At 46.9% G+C, this 18,068-nt stretch overlaps 1 pseudogene; it reads left to right on the top strand.

The window, feature by feature from the left end:
• Positions 1-360: 360 nt before the first annotated feature.
• The window catches only part of LOC134949777 (uncharacterized), a 54,096-nt pseudogene continuing 36,388 nt past the window's right edge, over positions 361-18,068 (top strand).

The following is an 18,068-nucleotide window of genomic DNA, read 5'->3' as shown; positions in this document are numbered from 1 at the left end:
GATAGTAAAACCTATTGCCGGCTTGATCATGACCCTACATTGGTCTTCAAGCAGGATCTTGATTTGCTTTTGAAACGGGCAGTTGGTGAGGGGTTGATATCGCAGGTAATTTGTGACAAGTTATCCACTAAATGGCCAGTGGTCCCATTGTTTTACACCCTCCCCAAGATCCACAAGGATGCACAGAGACCACCGGGCAGACCTATTATATCTGCCCGTGGGTCTCTGTGCGAGCCAGTAGCTGTGTTTCTTGACACATTCCTGCAGCCATGTATTCAAGCTACGTTTTCTTACCTCAAGGATACGAATATGCTGTTAGAGAGATTAGCAGGGTTGGGACCAGTGCCAGAGGTAACTACCATGGTCACGTTGGACGTGACCAGCCTCTATACATGCATCCCCCATGAGGCTGGGCTGGAGGCGGTCAGACGGTTGATCACGGGCAATAGCCTTTACACGGGTCCAGACATAGATTTGTTTATTGAGCTGCTGACCTTCACACTGACACACAACTACTTTTTGTTTAACGGGAAGTTTTATAAACAACTCACGGGCTGCTCGATGGGGTCCCCAGTGGCCCCGTCGTTCGCCAACAGCTTCATGTGGGAGGTGGAAAGGGACTTGTTTTTTCTGGATGGGAGCATTTCAAGTGCAATTCTTCTATATTTTCGTTACATTGACGATCTCCTGATGATGTGGAACGACGATATACAAAAATTGATTGGGCTCATTAATAAACATAATGATTCCAACAGTCCCATCAAATTGACTTTGGTATCTAGCAAATCAGACATCTGCTATCTGGATGTCTGTATTCAATTGATAGAGGGGAGAGCTGAGACATCCCTGTATAAAAAACCTACGGACAGGAATACACTGCTCCGGGCAGAGAGCTCCCACCCTAAGGCAATGATACGCAGCTTGCCCTACTCCCAATTGCTCAGGGTCTGCAGGAATAATACTGACCCAAATGTACGAGAGGAGCAACTCGAGGAGATAATTCTCAAATTTAGTGCATACCCTCTCTCACTATCAGAACTCAAAAAAGCTAGAGAGAGAGCCCTCTGTAATTTTCAAAAACAGGCCAAGCAGAGTCACCGAACCCTACCCAGGGAGATCATTCCATGGGTGACGGAGTACAATGCCAACAGCCCGGCACTGGTCAAGCAAGTCAGGGACACGTGGCAAATGGTCACCTCGGACCCTGACCTGAAATGCTTCCAAAATAGCAAACTCATGGCGAGTTACGCCAGGGGCAAGAACTTGAAGGATTTAGTTGTCAAGACTGATATCACAGGTTTTGATGCCAGGAGTGCACCCAGGCATTTTTTAAGCAAGAAGAATGGCTGTTTTAAATGCCTGGGATGCACGACTTGTTCCTTCTTTATAGTCGGCGAGACCTTCCCCCACCCACATACGGGCCGATGCCTGAAAATTAGGTGGCCATTGACCTGTACTTCCCGATATGTGGTCTACATAATAGTGTGCCCTTGCGGGCTCTATTATGTGGGCAAAACTGAATGTCAATTGAAGATCCGTTTAACCCAACACCGGTCTGCCATCAGAGCAGCCCTGTCAACAGGGGCTAGTGATCAACCAGTTGCCAGGCACTTTGCCACACAGCATCACACGTTGGCCAGTTTGAGATATAGGGCCATTGATCATGTTCCAGCATCCATAAGAGGTGGTGACAGGGGGAAAAAACTGTTGCAACTAGAATCCAGGTGGATTTTTCGCCTGGATTGTTTAGCCCCCAAAGGATTAAACGAGTCCTTAGGACTTAGTAACTTTCTGTAGGTCACTATACATTAATGATTAAAAGACATATAATAAAGGTTGTCACTTTTCAATACATCCTTCTTTTTGCAGGCGAGTCCCTAGTTATGGGCCAGCCTTTTCAGGTTCATTGCCTAATGCAGCTAGATTAACAATAGCAGCCTTTATAATAAGACTCAATATGCAATAGAACCATTCACCCATAATAAACCTTTTGGCTAATAAACATATAAAATATATCTTTCCAAAAGTAGAGTCATCCATGCCTGTCCATCGCCAGTGATTTTTATTCCTATTTTCATTCCATATATATCATCATTGTTTTATTCAGAAAGTAGTAACATTGGCGAGTTTGGAATAGTTCAGGTTCAGATGTGTCAGACTGGGTGTTGTAAAATAAGTATTTTTAACATGTATGCACATATATATGTATTGTTTTTATCACAGATATGATGGTTTTATCCACACACTCCAGCTCCAGGCGAGCAATCTTTGAGATGTGTGTGTTTTTTTACACTTTGTTAGTCCTTTTCATTAATAATACAAGTGTGTTGTGCTTTGTTTACATTGCAGCGCTCCCAGGGCGTTGACATGGTGACCGGCGAAGCCTGTATGACTCACTTCCGGTCAGGCGGTCACGTCGAAGCCGGAAGTGCGGGTCGGGGGACGCCGAGACACGCCGTGGTCCACGCAGCTGGGAGTCGTGATCATGGGGGTAAGTGGGGTCATTTTAGGGTATTTATTCACTGTTATTGCATTGTCTCACTGTCTGAGGAAGGGGATACGTCCCCGAAACGTCACTGTTTTTTCATTAAACATCTTCACTGTGTGAAGTTTGATTCCACAAGCTACAAGTCTGTGAGTGCCACCTAATTCCCTCTGCTATATATATATATATGTCCCTTTAGAAAGTATGGGAGGTAGGGCACAAATGTATAGTTTGCAGGGGGGTGCTGAAAACCCATGCATTGGCCCTGGCTCCACCTAATGGGAGGGGAGGGGGGGGGGTAGGTGTTTGGGATAAAGCGCTCCACCACCTCTTCAGGACCACTTTAAGCCCTGAGTCTTATACCAAGAACCCTTCCATATCTGGCGGGACTGTCCATGATTCCTGTTCTATCGGTTAGGAATACCCGAGTATCACTTCTGAGGCTATTTACTCCCGTATGCTGGTAGAGACCCTCCCATCCTCCTGATTGTGGTTGGTGGGGTAGAATAGGCCATCGCATGGAAATGGAGGACACGCTATGTATATATAATACATAGGGGGAGATTAAATTCTTTTCACCCCTCTTCACACCCATTCTGTTTCTGCCCTCAGGGGCGTGGTATCATTATTTCAGCTTGCTACCTCCGGAGTATGGAGGCACCCAACCCTTTACACAGCTAAACCTGATCACTATGGGCGCAATATGCGCAATAACGGAGATCATTTTAGAAGGAAATTGGGCATGATATGTCATTTGAATATCACCCATAGAATGAGAGATGGTGCTGAGTGTAGTGTCCGTTCCCTACTACAGACCTCCCTCTATTACTGCTCTGTACAATATACTGCCCCCTAGGGATGGGACATGGTATATATGTGCTCCCTAGGGATGGGGCTGTATATATAATACATAGAATGAGAGGTTGTGCTGAGTGTAGTGTCCACTCCCTACTACAGACCTCCCTCTATTACTGCCCTGTACAGTATACTGCCCCCTAGGGATGGGACATAGTATATATGTGCTCCCTAGGGATGGGGCTGTATATATAATACATAGAATGAGAGGTGGTGCTGAGTGTAGTGTCCGTTCCCTACTACAGACCTCCCTCTATTACTGCCCTGTACAGTATACTGCCCCCTAGGGATATGACATGGTATATATGTGCTCCCTAGGGATGGGGCTGTATATATAATACATAGAATGAGAGGTGATGCTGAGTATAGTGTCCGTTCCCTACTACAGACCTCCCTCTATTACTGCCCTGTACAGTATACTGCCCCCTAGGGATGGGAAATGGTATATATGTGCTCCCTAGGGATGGGGCTGTATGTATAATACATAGAATGAGAGGTGGTGCTGAGTGTAGTGTCCGCTCCCTACTACAGACCTCCCTCTATTACTGCCCTGTACAGTATACTGCCCCCTAGGGATGGGACATAGTATATATGTGCTCCCTAGAGATGGGGCTGTATATATAATACATAGAATGAGAGGTGGTGCTGAGTGTAGTGTCCGCTCCCTATTACAGACCTCCCTCTATTACTGCCCTGTACAGTATACTGCCCCCTAGGGATATGACATGGTATATATGTGCTCCCTAGGGATGGGGCTGTATATAATACATAGAATGAGAGGTGGTGCTGAGTGTAGTGTCCGCTCCCTACTACAGACCTCCCTCTATTACTGCCCTGTACAGTATACTGCCCCCTAGGGATGGGACATAGTATATATGTGCTCCCTAGGGATGGGGCTGTATATATAATACATAGAATGAGAGGTGGTGCTGAGTGTAGTGTCCGCTCCCTATTACAGACCTCCCTCTATTACTGCCCTGTACAGTATACTGCCCCCTAGGGATGGGACATAGTATATATGTGCTCCCTAGGGATGGGGCTGTATATATAATACATAGAATGAGAGGTGGTGCTGAGTGTAGTGTCCGCTCCCTACTACAGACCTCCCTCTATTACTGCCCTGTACAGTACACTGCCCCCTAGGGATATGACATGGTATATATGTGCTCCCTAGGGATGGGGCTGTATATATAATACATAGAATGAGAGGTGATGCTGAGTATAGTGTCCGTTCCCTACTACAGACCTCCCTCTATTACTGCCCTGTACAGTATACTGCCCCCTAGGGATGGGACATGGTATATATGTGCTCCCTAGGGATGGGGCTGTATGTATAATACATAGAATGAGAGGTGGTGCTGAGTGTAGTGTCCGCTCCCTACTACAGACCTCCCTCTATTACTGCCCTGTACAGTATACTGCCCCCTAGGGATGGGACATAGTATATATGTGCTCCCTAGAGATGGGGCTGTATATATAATACATAGAATGAGAGGTGGTGCTGAGTGTAGTGTCCGCTCCCTATTACAGACCTCCCTCTATTACTGCCCTGTACAGTACACTGCCCCCTAGGGATATGACATGGTATATATGTGCTCCCTAGGGATGGGGCTGTATATATAATACATAGAATGAGAGGTGGTGCTGAGTGTAGTGTCCGCTCCCTACTACAGACCTCCCTCTATTACTGCCCTGTACAGTATACTGCCCCCTAGGGATATGACATGGTATATATGTGCTCCCTAGGGATGGGGCTGTATATATAATACATAGAATGAGAGGTGGTGCTGAGTGTAGTGTCCGCTCCCTACTACAGACCTCCCTCTATTACTGCCCTGTACAGTATACTGCCCCCTAGGGATATGACATGGTATATATGTGCTCCCTAGGGATGGGGCTGTATATATAATACATAGAATGAGAGGTGGTGCTGAGTGTAGTGTCCGCTCCCTACTACAGACCTCCCTCTATTACTGCCCTGTACAGTATACTGCCCCCTAGGGATGGGACATGGTATATATGTGCTCCCTAGGGATGGGGCTGTATATATAATACATAGAATGAGAGGTGGTGCTGAGTGTAGTGTCCGTTCCCTACTACAGACCTCCCTCTATTACTGCCCTGTACAGTATACTGCCCCCTAGGGATATGACATGGTATATATGTGCTCCCTAGGGATGGGGCTGTATATATAATACATAGAATGAGAGGTGGTGCTGAGTGTAGTGTCCGCTCCCTATTACAGACCTCCCTCTATTACTGCCCTGTACAGTATACTGCCCCCTAGGGATGGGACATGGTATATATGTGCTCCCTAGGGATGGGGCTGTATATATAATACATAGAATGAGAGGTGGTGCTGAGTGTAGTGTCCGCTCCCTACTACAGACCTCCCTCTATTACTGCCCTGTACAGTATACTGCCCCCTAGGGATATGACATGGTATATATATGCTCCCTAGGGCTGGGGCTGTATATATAATACATAGAATGAGAGGTGGTGCTGAGTGTAGTGTCCGCTCCCTATTACAGACCTCCCTCTATTACTGCCCTGTACAGTATACTGCCCCCTAGGGATATGACATGGTATATATGTGCTCCCTAGGGATGGGGCTGTATATATAATACATAGAATGAGAGGTGGTGCTGAGTGTAGTGTCCGCTCCCTACTACAGACCTCCCTCTATTACTGCCCTGTACAGTATACTGCCCCCTAGGGATATGACATGGTATATATGTGCTCCCTAGGGATGGGGCTGTATAAATAATACATAGAATGAGAGGTGGTGCTGAGTGTAGTGTCCATTCCCTACTACAGACCTCCCTCTATTACTGCCCTGTACAGTACACTGCCCCCTAGGGATATGACATAGTATATATGTGCTCCCTAGGGATGGGGCTGTATATATAATACATAGAATGAGAGGTGATGCTGAGTGTAGTGTCCGCTCCCTACTACAGACCTCCCTCTAGTACTGCCCTGTACAGTACACTGCCCCCTAGGGATATGACATGGTATATATGTGCTCCCTAGGGATGGGGCTGTATATATAATACATAGAATGAGAGGTGATGCTGAGTGTAGTGTCCGCTCCCTACTACAGACCTCCCTCTATTACTGCCCTGTACAATATACTGCCCCCTAGGGATGGAACATAGTATATATGTGCTCCCTAGGGATGAGGCTGTATATATAATACATAGAATGAGAGGTGATGCTGAGTATAGTGTCCGTTCCCTACTACAGACCTCCCTCTATTACTGCCCTGTACAGTATACTGCCCCCTAGGGATGGGACACGGTATATATGTGCTCCCTGCAGATGGGCTCTGTATAAATAATATGGCTGATAGTATTATTACTATCTCTGTATATAAAGGTACTGTTCTTTGTAGGCAATGTTTCTGACTTACCCAATCCACAGAATGAATAATACTGGAATAAAGATGCCCAGCATGATCCCAATGCCTGTAAGCACCATAGACTTAATACCTATATAAGAAGAATGAGATTGGCTGAATAAATGCCTGTAACTTGCAGCCAGGTCACACATATCAGTCCCTTATGTCATACATTTATAGAGCAGCGTCCTTACTATGGGCAGTGCTGGTAATATAGGTAGTAAGGGGAATAAGGCAGCGTGGCTCCTACAGATGTCTCCTCTTATAACGTTGCAGCTATGCTGCTAGAGGCTGTGAGCTTTCGCAACCATGCAAGTGAATTGATCACGTGTGCGTGCAAACACTCGCCACCGCTAATCTCGGGAGGTGGGAGTATCGCTGTGTATACTGTGCAGCAACAAAGCAGAGGACACATCTGTATATACTCTATACACTGTCCCTGACTGAGGAAGCCTGGGCCGGCTATGATAAATTAGCAGAGATCAGCCTGGAGGAGATGGGGGGGGGGGTACTACTATCTGTGCCTGGTAACCAGATCTGAGATCCAGATCCGGGTGCCCCCAGTGCATCAGCCGCCGGTAGGAGTGATCCAGAAACCCTGACTGGCGGCTGCAAGTGATACACAGCATGCCTGGACCCAAAGCATAAGTAGTGCAGGGTGATACTTACGCTCCTCGATTGGATCTAGGAGAACACAGAGAAAGGATATTGGATCAGTGCTGACAAAGATCAACATTTTACACACAGCAATAATAATATAAAACAATATAATAAACTCAGCGCAGCCATATAAAACAATTGATCTGGGAGTACCCGAGGCCAGCAGCACCATGGGGTGACACACAGCCATACCTCCCAACTGTCCTGATTTTCATGGGACAGTCCCGTTTTTTGGGGACTGATCGCTGTCCCACCCGCGGGCAGCAGTGTCCAGCGGTGGGGGGGGGGGCAGTTGGGAGACTCATTGCACTCGCTGCGCACGGCGTCTATTCACTGGAGTCAGAGGGAGAGAGGGGGCATGCCGGCGGTTCACAGAGCACTGGGCATGCCCCCTCAGTGACAAAAATGGGGGGCGTGGCTCGCGATCGCGGGTCCTCCTGTGCAGTCACGCCCCTTTTCTTAGGCCACACCCCTTTTCTGGGAGCGCGGGTGGCTTTGCCGCGCTTGTGTCCCTCCTTAGTAAAATGGAATTTTGGGAGGTGTGCACAGCTGATGCGGAAATCCCTGCATCAGTCATGGTGGTGCTGGACCATCCTTGTGCCAGGTGGGCAGGGAAGGGCAGACACATACTTGCCAACCCTCCTGCGCTCCCGTTTTCTGTGCCACTCTCACGCTGCCCCGCAAAGTTTAGTAAATCTCCTGGATTCCCCCAGTGCTGTCTGAGATCTGGAATTCGCATGCTGGTGTTCGGAGGAGATAGGGGTGGAGCCTGGTGTCTATATGCAAAATATAGGGGTGGCTCAGCCTAACCCCTCGGTGTCTGCAGTTTCTCTACTCCATCCCACCCCTGGTCTGCCCCGCCTTCCCTCCTGCCACTGGTATGTTGAGGCTGAGCCGGGTGGCAACGATGTGTATTTCCCCTGGCCCGGCCAGTCGCATAATGTGTACCTATATGTACAGCATATCACAGGGACGGGCTCATTTTGTAGACCCTGTCTCTGCATGTGAACAATCATATATTCAGGTGATAGGATTGCATATTGCAATGTGATCCTGGGTGGTAAGATCCTGCCCAGAACGCACTGAATATGCAATCTATGATAATTGACCCCCATAGTCTCTACATAGCAATCTGCGCACACCAGTCTCTGAGCCAGTTGTTATAACAGCGCAGACCCTTCACCCACACTCCCTGATGCTCCGGCCGGCTCTAAAGCCATTTACCCTCCTCAGTTACAGTCAGGAACATGTCAGGGAAATGCCCTGTTCTAGGGGGTAATTCCAAGTTGATCGCAGCAGGACATTTTTTAGCAGTTGGGCAAAACCATGTGCACTGCAGGGGAGGCAGATATAACATTTGCAGAGAGAGTTAGATTTGGGTGGGTTATTTTATTTCTGTGCAGGGTAAATCCTGGCTGCTTTATTTTTACACTGCAAATTAGATTACAGATTGAACACCCCACACCCAAATCTATCTCTCTCTGCACATGTTATATCTGCCTCCCTGCAGTGCACATGGTTTTGCCCAACTGCTAAAAAAATTCCTGCTGCGATCAACTTGGAATTACCCCCCTAGTCCGCTCATGTCTCTGAACCCCTCCTTGTAACTGCTGTAATCACACCAGGCCCATTGTCTGCTCCAGACACCGCTCCCATTCAGTGTCGTACTGAGACATAAAGGGCCCTCCAGGGGAATGTAGTGATAGGGGCCCATGCTTAGGGGTGTGCCATCCACCACAGAGGATTGGATAACTATTAGAGATGGGATGATTTGGGCCCCTGTATAAATATATATAGTAAATACCGCTAGTGCATGCATGGTGATGTAGCAGATTAACAACCACAATGCACTGTAGTGAGTACACCATAGTCCTGTCCAGTATAATATAACTAATGTATAATGTATAATTCAAGTGCACAAAACCTGATCCCTAGAGGAGGGGGTGGGCTCTCAGTCAGTGGGACCCACTGATGGTTTTCTCTGTACCCCTATGTGCCAGTCTGACCCTGCTCTCCCTGCCCCGGGAGACCCCCCCTTTACCCATCATATGGTGCCCATGTAGACTGGGCACCATATGATTGAAGTGACCCTGGGACACCGCCGAGCTGTTGCTGGTGCTAACTAGCGCAAATAAAGCAGGAAACGCCTGATCAATAGTAGGTGAGTGCCCGGCAGCTAGATGAGACACAGAAAGGATACTGGGTCAGTGCTGATAACGAGGAACCTTTTACACACAGCAATAATAATATAACACATATAATAAAGTCATATATTGTGCTAAATTCTCATTTCTTGTTTGGACCAAGGGGAGGAGCCTGAACTGCACCTGACTCAGCACAGACATATACAGAGGAGTCCTGCGTCGTCTTTACTGCTATCCGCAGCAGTCAGCTTGTGATCGCTGGGGTGACCCGCTGCCATCAGGTATTGTGCGGCACAGTACAAGTAACGACAGGCAGGGCCCTCCCACACCATATCCCCCACCATTATTACTACCTTCCTATACCCCCATGACACAGGGGGGCATATAGGCAACACGGTCCATCCTCCCTCATAGCACAGGGGGTGTATGGGCAGCACAGCCAGTCCTTGCCACAGCATAGGGAGCATATGGTCAGCGCGGTCAGTCCTCGTCCACAGCACAGGTGGCATATGGGCAACACGGTCAGACCCCTAATGTTGTTGGTTACTGATTGTCATGTGACAGTTGGCAGTAGTGCAGCTGAGCGGTTACATTGGGAATTATTGTATGCTCGTGTGATCTAATGTGTCCAATCGTGTTACTGATTTTTATGTCATTATATCATGCTATGTTATACACACATACATACACACATATATCCTGCGCCCTGACATCTGGCTGCTGAGGTACAGTTGTCTCTATGTGTCTATTTGGCCAAATAAATCATTATTTTCCACTATGTAAAAGTGAATGATATAAGTGGAGATTGCACTTACATGGTGTAGATGGCACAGGCACTCCTCTGACTGGAATTGTCAGTAGTAAAAGCAATATAACACAGACACCAAACATTGTGTCCTTCTCCTCTGAAAACTTCATATCAAAAGACACAAGCTGTGAGCGTCTGTGACATCACCTGGAGCACAGTGCATTGTGATGCGTCCTGCCTGTCACACTGACCACTGGGCTGGCACTGTGATGGTCTCTCCTGTACTCAGTGGTGCAAGTAGAAAAAATGTCTTATAGGTACTGTGTGCGCACGCCAAAAATGGGTGTGGTCAAATGCCACATGGGGCGTGGCCAATGAAAATGGGGTCGTGATACACATATGGGGGGCCAGATATACAAATGCCCCCACAGTGTTAGATGTACAAATGCCCCCACAGTGTCAGATGTACAAATACCCCACAGTGCCAGATTCACAAATGCCCCCACAGTGCCAGATGTACAAATGCCCCCACAGTGCCAGATGTACAAATGCACCCACAGTGCCAGATTCACAAATGCCCCCACAGTGCCAGATTCACAAATGCCCCCACAGTGCCAGATGTACAAATGCCCCCACAGTGCCAGATGTACAAATACCCCACAGTGCCAGATTCACAAATGCCCCCACAGTGCCAGATGTACAAATGCACCCACAGTGCCAGATGTACAAATGCCCCCACAGTGCCAGATGTACAAATGCACCCACAGTGCCAGATTCACAAATGCCCCCACAGTGCCAGATTCACAAATGCCCCCACAGTGCCAGATGTACAAATGCCCCCACAGTGCCAGATGTACAAATACCCCACAGTGCCAGATTCACAAATGCTCCCACAATGCCAGATACATAAATGCCCCCACAGTGCCAGATTCACAAATGCTCCCACAATGCCAGATACACAAATGCCCCCACAGTGCCAGATATACATTGCCCCAGAGTGCCCCCGCCTCTGCTCACCGCTGCCTCTGTTTGTGCTGTGTGAGGGGCGGAGAGCGCAGTGCCTCTCCTGCCCCTCATTGCTCGTGAAGTCCTGTCTCTGCAGCTCCGGCGACGGGTATCTCAAATAAGGCGCCGGTTCGTTAGTCAATCAGAGCTCGTGGACAGGCAGCCAATCAGGAGCCGTGGCTGCCGGTATGTGAGCTGACAAACCGGTGTCTTATTGAGATCAGTCGCCGGAGCGGAGACCGGACATCACAGAGAATTGAGAGCAGGCCAGCAGCCAGCGGGATGCAGGTAAGGTGGACGGCCCGGCAGTACAGCGTACCGGCTGGGAATTTCTTACCGGAACGCTGTACCGCCCCGTGCCACCATACTTGCAGCACTGCCTGTAATAACAACTTTATAGGGAAAAACTAATCCATGATTGCAATAGAAACAACTGTTGCATTTGTAGCAATGTAACACATTCTAGGATCAGCGTCAGACTGGCTGCCATGGAATCTATTAGATGTTTTCATGTCCTAAATAAAAATAAAAATTATTAAGAACAACTACAATATTTTGAACTCTGACCCAATTCTTAAAAACCTCATTCCAACAGACCCTAATTTTATTTTCAAGAAAAATAGGTCCTTGAAAACGCTACTTGCTCCCAGTTGTGTTAAACCAATTGACAAACAGGACACAGTAAGATGGTTAAAAACAGGTGCCCAAAATTTATAATAAGTCAGAATCTGACCACCAGGGAACAACTACTGAGGAAGTTTTTTTAGGACAAAAACAACCCCAGTTTCGAAAAGACAGCACGTATACAGAAGAAGAAACCCCCTACACACCCAAAAGAAACAGAAATATCAGTTCAGAAGGAGAAGGGGGGGGGGGGGGAAGGAGAAACATAGGAAACAAAGGAAACTGCTATCTTCAAAAAAAATCCTACAAAGGCATTTTTAACCTTTCCAGCAGAACTTTGACAACAAATGAATTATCTTTACTGAGTAAGGGTTTAAAATTTTCCCCCACTTCAGATCCCAATATATTTGATTTATTTGTTGAGTTAAACAGATTCATTAGAACACTCTGTAGGAAAAGATACACTTGAAGCCTGCAAACTCTATGATGTGAATAGGAAGAATATGAAACTAAAATCTGATTTCTTTCCTATCAAATCAAAAAGCAATAGTATAGAATGTTTCTATAAGGTAACTCTAGATAATTTCAAAAATCTATGCGATAACAATAGCAAATGTAAGATCTATGGTAATCTCAGTAAACAAGAGAGGAAAGCCCTCAAAAAACTTAACAAGGATACCTCCATAATAATCAGAGAAGCAGACAAAGGGGGCGGTTTGGTTCTTCAAGACAGAGCAGACTATACTAAAGAAGCATTTAGACAGAGGACACTAATTTTTATTAGAGATGAGCGGGTTCGGTTTCTCTGAATCCGAACCCGCCAGAACTTCATGTTTTTTTTCACGAGTCCGAGCGACTCGGATCTTCCCGCCTTGCTCGGTTAACCCGAGCGCGCCCGAACGTCATCATGACGCTGTCGGATTCTCGCGAGGCTCGGATTCTATCGCGAGACTCGGATTCTATATAAGGAGCCGCGCGTCGCCGCCATTTTCACACGTGCATTGAGATTGATAGGGAGAGGACGTGGCTGGCGTCCTCTCCGTTTAGACACTTGATTTACTAATTTTGGGGAGCATTAGGAGTACTCAGTAGTGTACAGTGCAGAGTTTTGCTGATAGTGACCAGTGACCACCACTTTTATTTATAATCCGTTCTCTGCCTGAAAAAAGCGATACACAGCACACAGTGACTCAGTCACATACCATATCTGTGTGCACTGCTCAGGCTCAGGCCAGTGTGCTGCATCATCTATATATATTATATATCTGTCTGACTGCTCAGCTCACACAGCTTATAATTGTGGGGGAGACTGGGGAGCACTACTGCAGTGCCAGTTATAGGTTATAGCAGGAGCCAGGAGTACATAATATTATATTAAAATTAAACAGTGCACACTTTTGCTGCAGGAGTGCCACTGCCAGTGTGACTAGTGACCAGTGACCTGACCACCAGTATATATAATATTAGTAGTATACTATCTCTTTATCAACCAGTCTATATTAGCAGCAGACACAGTACAGTGCGGTAGTTCACGGCTGTGGCTACCTCTGTGTCGGCACTCGGCAGCCCGTCCATAATTGTATATACCAGTGACCTAACCGTGGTTTTTTTTTCTTTCTTTATACATACATACTAGTTACGAGTATACTATCTCTTTATCAACCAGTCTATATATTAGCAGCAGACACAGTACAGTGCGGTAGTTCACGGCTGTGGCTACCTCTGTGTCGGCACTCGGCAGCCCGTCCATAATTGTATATACCAGTGACCTAACCGTGGTTTTTTTTTCTTTCTTTATACATACATACTAGTTACGAGTATACTATCTCTTTATCAACCAGTCTATATATTAGCAGCAGACACAGTACAGTGCGGTAGTTCACGGCTGTGGCTACCTCTGTGTCGGCACTCGGCAGCCCGTCCATAATTGTATATACCACCTAACCGTGGTTTTTTTTTCTTTCTTTATACATACATACTAGTTACGAGTATACTATCTCTTTATCAACCAGTCTATATATTAGCAGCAGACACAGTACAGTGCGGTAGTTCACGGCTGTGGCTACCTCTGTGTCGGCACTCCGCAGCCCGTCCATAATTGTATATACCAGTGACCTAACCGTGGTTTTTTTTTCTTTCTTTATACATACATACTAGTTACGAGTATACTATCTCTTTATCAACCAGTCTATATATTAGCAGCAGACACAGTACAGTGCGGTAGTTCACGGCTGTGGCTACCTCTGTGTCGGCACTCGGCAGCCCGTCCATAATTGTATATACCACCTAACCGTGGTTTTTTTTTCTTTCTTTATACATACATACTAGTTACGAGTATACTATCTCTTTATCAACCAGTCTATATATTAGCAGCAGACACAGTACAGTGCGGTAGTTCACGGCTGTGGCTACCTCTGTGTCGGCACTCGGCAGACCGTCCATAATTGTATATACCAGTGACCTAACCGTGGTTTTTTTTTCTTTCTTTATACATACATACTAGTTACGAGTATACTATCTCTTTATCAACCAGTCTATATATTAGCAGCAGACACAGTACAGTGCGGTAGTTCACGGCTGTGGCTACCTCTGTGTCGGCACTCGGCAGCCCGTCCATAATTGTATATACCAGTGACCTAACCGCGGTTTTTTTTTCTTTCTTTATACATACATACTAGTTACGAGTATACTATCTCTTTATCAACCAGTCTATATATTAGCAGCAGACACAGTACAGTGCGGTAGTTCACGGCTGTGGCTACCTCTGTGTCGGCACTCGGCAGCCCGTCCATAATTGTATATACCAGTGACCTAACCGTGGTTTTTTTTTCTTTCTTTATACATACATACTAGTTACGAGTATACTATCTCTTTATCAACCAGTCTATATATTAGCAGCAGACACAGTACAGTGCGGTAGTTCACGGCTGTGGCTACCTCTGTGTCGGCACTCGGCAGCCCGTCCATAATTGTATATACCAGTGACCTAACCGTGGTTTTTTTTTCTTTCTTTATACATACATACTAGTTACGAGTATACTATCTCTTTATCAACCAGTCTATATATTAGCAGCAGAGACAGTACAGTGCGGTAGTTCACGGCTGTGGCTACCTCTGTGTCGGCACTCGGCAGCCCGTCCATAATTGTATATACCAGTGACCTAACCGTGGTTTTTTTTTCTTTCTTTATACATACATACTAGTTACGAGTATACTATCTCTTTATCAACCAGTCTATATATTAGCAGCAGACACAGTACAGTGCGGTAGTTCACGGCTGTGGCTACCTCTGTGTCGGCACTCGGCAGCCCGTCCATAATTGTATATACCACCTAACCGTGGTTTTTTTTTCTTTCTTTATACATACATACTAGTTACGAGTATACTATCTCTTTATCAACCAGTCTATATATTAGCAGCAGACACAGTACAGTGCGGTAGTTCACGGCTGTGGCTACCTCTGTGTCGGCACTCGGCAGCCCGTCCATAATTGTATATACCACCTAACCGTGGTTTTTTTTCCTTTCTTTATACATACATACTAGTTACGAGTATACTATCTCTTTATCAACCAGTCTATATATTAGCAGCAGACACAGTACAGTGCGGTAGTTCACGGCTGTGGCTACCTCTGTGTCGGCACTCGGCAGCCCGTCCATAATTGTATACTAGTATCCAATCCATCCATCTCCATTGTTTACCTGAGGTGCCTTTTAGTTGTGCCTATTAAAATATGGAGAACAAAAATGTTGAGGTTCCAAAATTAGGGAAAGATCAAGATCCACTTCCACCTCGTGCTGAAGCTGCTGCCACTAGTCATGGCCGAGACGATGAAATGCCAGCAACGTCGTCTGCCAAGGCCGATGCCCAATGGCATAGTACAGAGCATGTCAAAACCAAAACACCAAATATCAGTAAAAAAAGGACTCCAAAACCTAAAATAAAATTGTCGGAGGAGAAGCGTAAACTTGCCAATATGCCATTTACCACACGGAGTGGCAAGGAACGGCTGAGGCCCTGGCCTATGTTCATGGCTAGTGGTTCAGCTTCACATGAGGATGGAAGCACTCAGCCTCTCGCTAGAAAACTGAAAAGACTCAAGCTGGCAAAAGCACCGCAAAGAACTGTGCGTTCTTTGAAATCCCAAATCCACAAGGAGGGTCCAATTGTGTCGGTTGCGATGCCTGACCTTCCCAACACTGGACGTGAAGAGCATGCGCCTTCCACCATTTGCACGCCCCCTGCAAGTGCTGGAAGGAGCACCCGCAGTCCAGTTCCTGATAGTCAGATTGAAGATGTCAGTGTTGAAGTACACCAGGATGAGGAGGATATGGGTGTTGCTGGCACTGGGGAGGAAATTGACCAGGAGGATTCTGATGGTGAGGTGGTTTGTTTAAGTCAGGCACCCGGGGAGACACCTGTTGTCCGTGGGAGGAATATGGCCGTTGACATGCCAGGTGAAAATACCAAAAAAATCAGCTCTTCGGTGTGGAGGTATTTCACCAGAAATGCGGACAACAGGTGTCAAGCCGTGTGTTCCCTTTGTCAAGCTGTAATAAGTAGGGGTAAGGACGTTAACCACCTCGGAACATCCTCCCTTATACGTCACCTGCAGCGCATTCATAATAAGTCAGTGACAAGTTCAAAAACTTTGGGTGACAGCGGAAGCAGTCCACTGACCAGTAAATCCCTTCCTCTTGTAACCAAGCTCACGCAAACCACCCCACCAACTCCCTCAGTGTCAATTTCCTCCTTCCCCAGGAATGCCAATAGTCCAGCAGGCCATGTCACTGGCAAGTCTGACGAGTCCTCTCCTGCCTGGGATTCCTCCGATGCATCCTTGCGTGTAACGCCTACTGCTGCTGGCGCTGCTGTTGTTGCCGCTGGGAGTCGATGGTCATCCCAGAGGGGAAGTCGTAAGCCCACTTGTACTACTTCCAGTAAGCAATTGACTGTTCAACAGTCCTTTGCGAGGAAGATGAAATATCACAGCAGTCATCCTACTGCAAAGCGGATAACTGAGTCCTTGACAACTATGTTGGTGTTAGACGTGCGTCCGGTATCCGCCGTTAGTTCACAGGGAACTAGACAATTTATTGAGGCAGTGTGCCCCCGTTACCAAATACCATCTAGGTTCCACTTCTCTAGGCAGGCGATACCGAGAATGTACACGGACGTCAGAAAAAGACTCACCAGTCTCCTAAAAAATGCAGTTGTACCCAATGTCCACTTAACCACGGACATGTGGACAAGTGGAGCAGGGCAGGGTCAGGACTATATGACTGTGACAGCCCACTGGGTAGATGTATGGACTCCCGCCGCAAGAACAGCAGCGGCGGCACCAGTAGCAGCATCTCGCAAACGCCAACTCTTTCCTAGGCAGGCTACGCTTTGTATCACCGCTTTCCAGAATACGCACACAGCTGAAAACCTCTTACGGCAACTGAGGAAGATCATCGCGGAATGGCTTACCCCAATTGGACTCTCCTGTGGATTTGTGGCATCGGACAACGCCAGCAATATTGTGTGTGCATTAAATATGGGCAAATTCCAGCACGTCCCATGTTTTGCACATACCTTGAATTTGGTGGTGCAGAATTTTTTTTAAAACGACAGGGGCGTGCAAGAGATGCTGTCGGTGGCCAGAAAAATTGCGGGACACTTTCGGCGTACAGGCACCACGTACAGAAGACTGGAGCACCACCAAAAACTACTGAACCTGCCCTGCCATCATCTGAAGCAAGAAGTGGTAACGAGGTGGAATTCAACCCTCTATATGCTTCAGAGGTTGGAGGAGCAGCAAAAGGCCATTCAAGCCTATACAATTGAGCACGATATAGGAGATGGAATGCACCTGTCTCAAGTGCAGTGGAGAATGATTTCAACGTTGTGCAAGGTTCTGATGCCCTTTGAACTTGCCACACGTGAAGTCAGTTCAGACACTGCCAGCCTGAGTCAGGTCATTCCCCTCATCAGGCTTTTGCAGAAGAAGCTGGAGGCATTGAAGAAGGAGCTAAAAGGGAGCGATTCCGCTAGGCATGTGGGACTTGTGGATGCAGCCCTTAATTCGCTTAACAAGGATTCACGGGTGGTCAATCTGTTGAAATCAGAGCACTACATTTTGGCCACCGTGCTCGATCCTAGATT

The sequence above is a fragment of the Pseudophryne corroboree genome, chromosome 8 (assembly GCF_028390025.1).
Source record: "Pseudophryne corroboree isolate aPseCor3 chromosome 8, aPseCor3.hap2, whole genome shotgun sequence".
Taxonomy (NCBI): domain Eukaryota; kingdom Metazoa; phylum Chordata; class Amphibia; order Anura; family Myobatrachidae; genus Pseudophryne; species Pseudophryne corroboree.
This window is presented reverse-complemented; position numbering and strand designations above follow the sequence as displayed.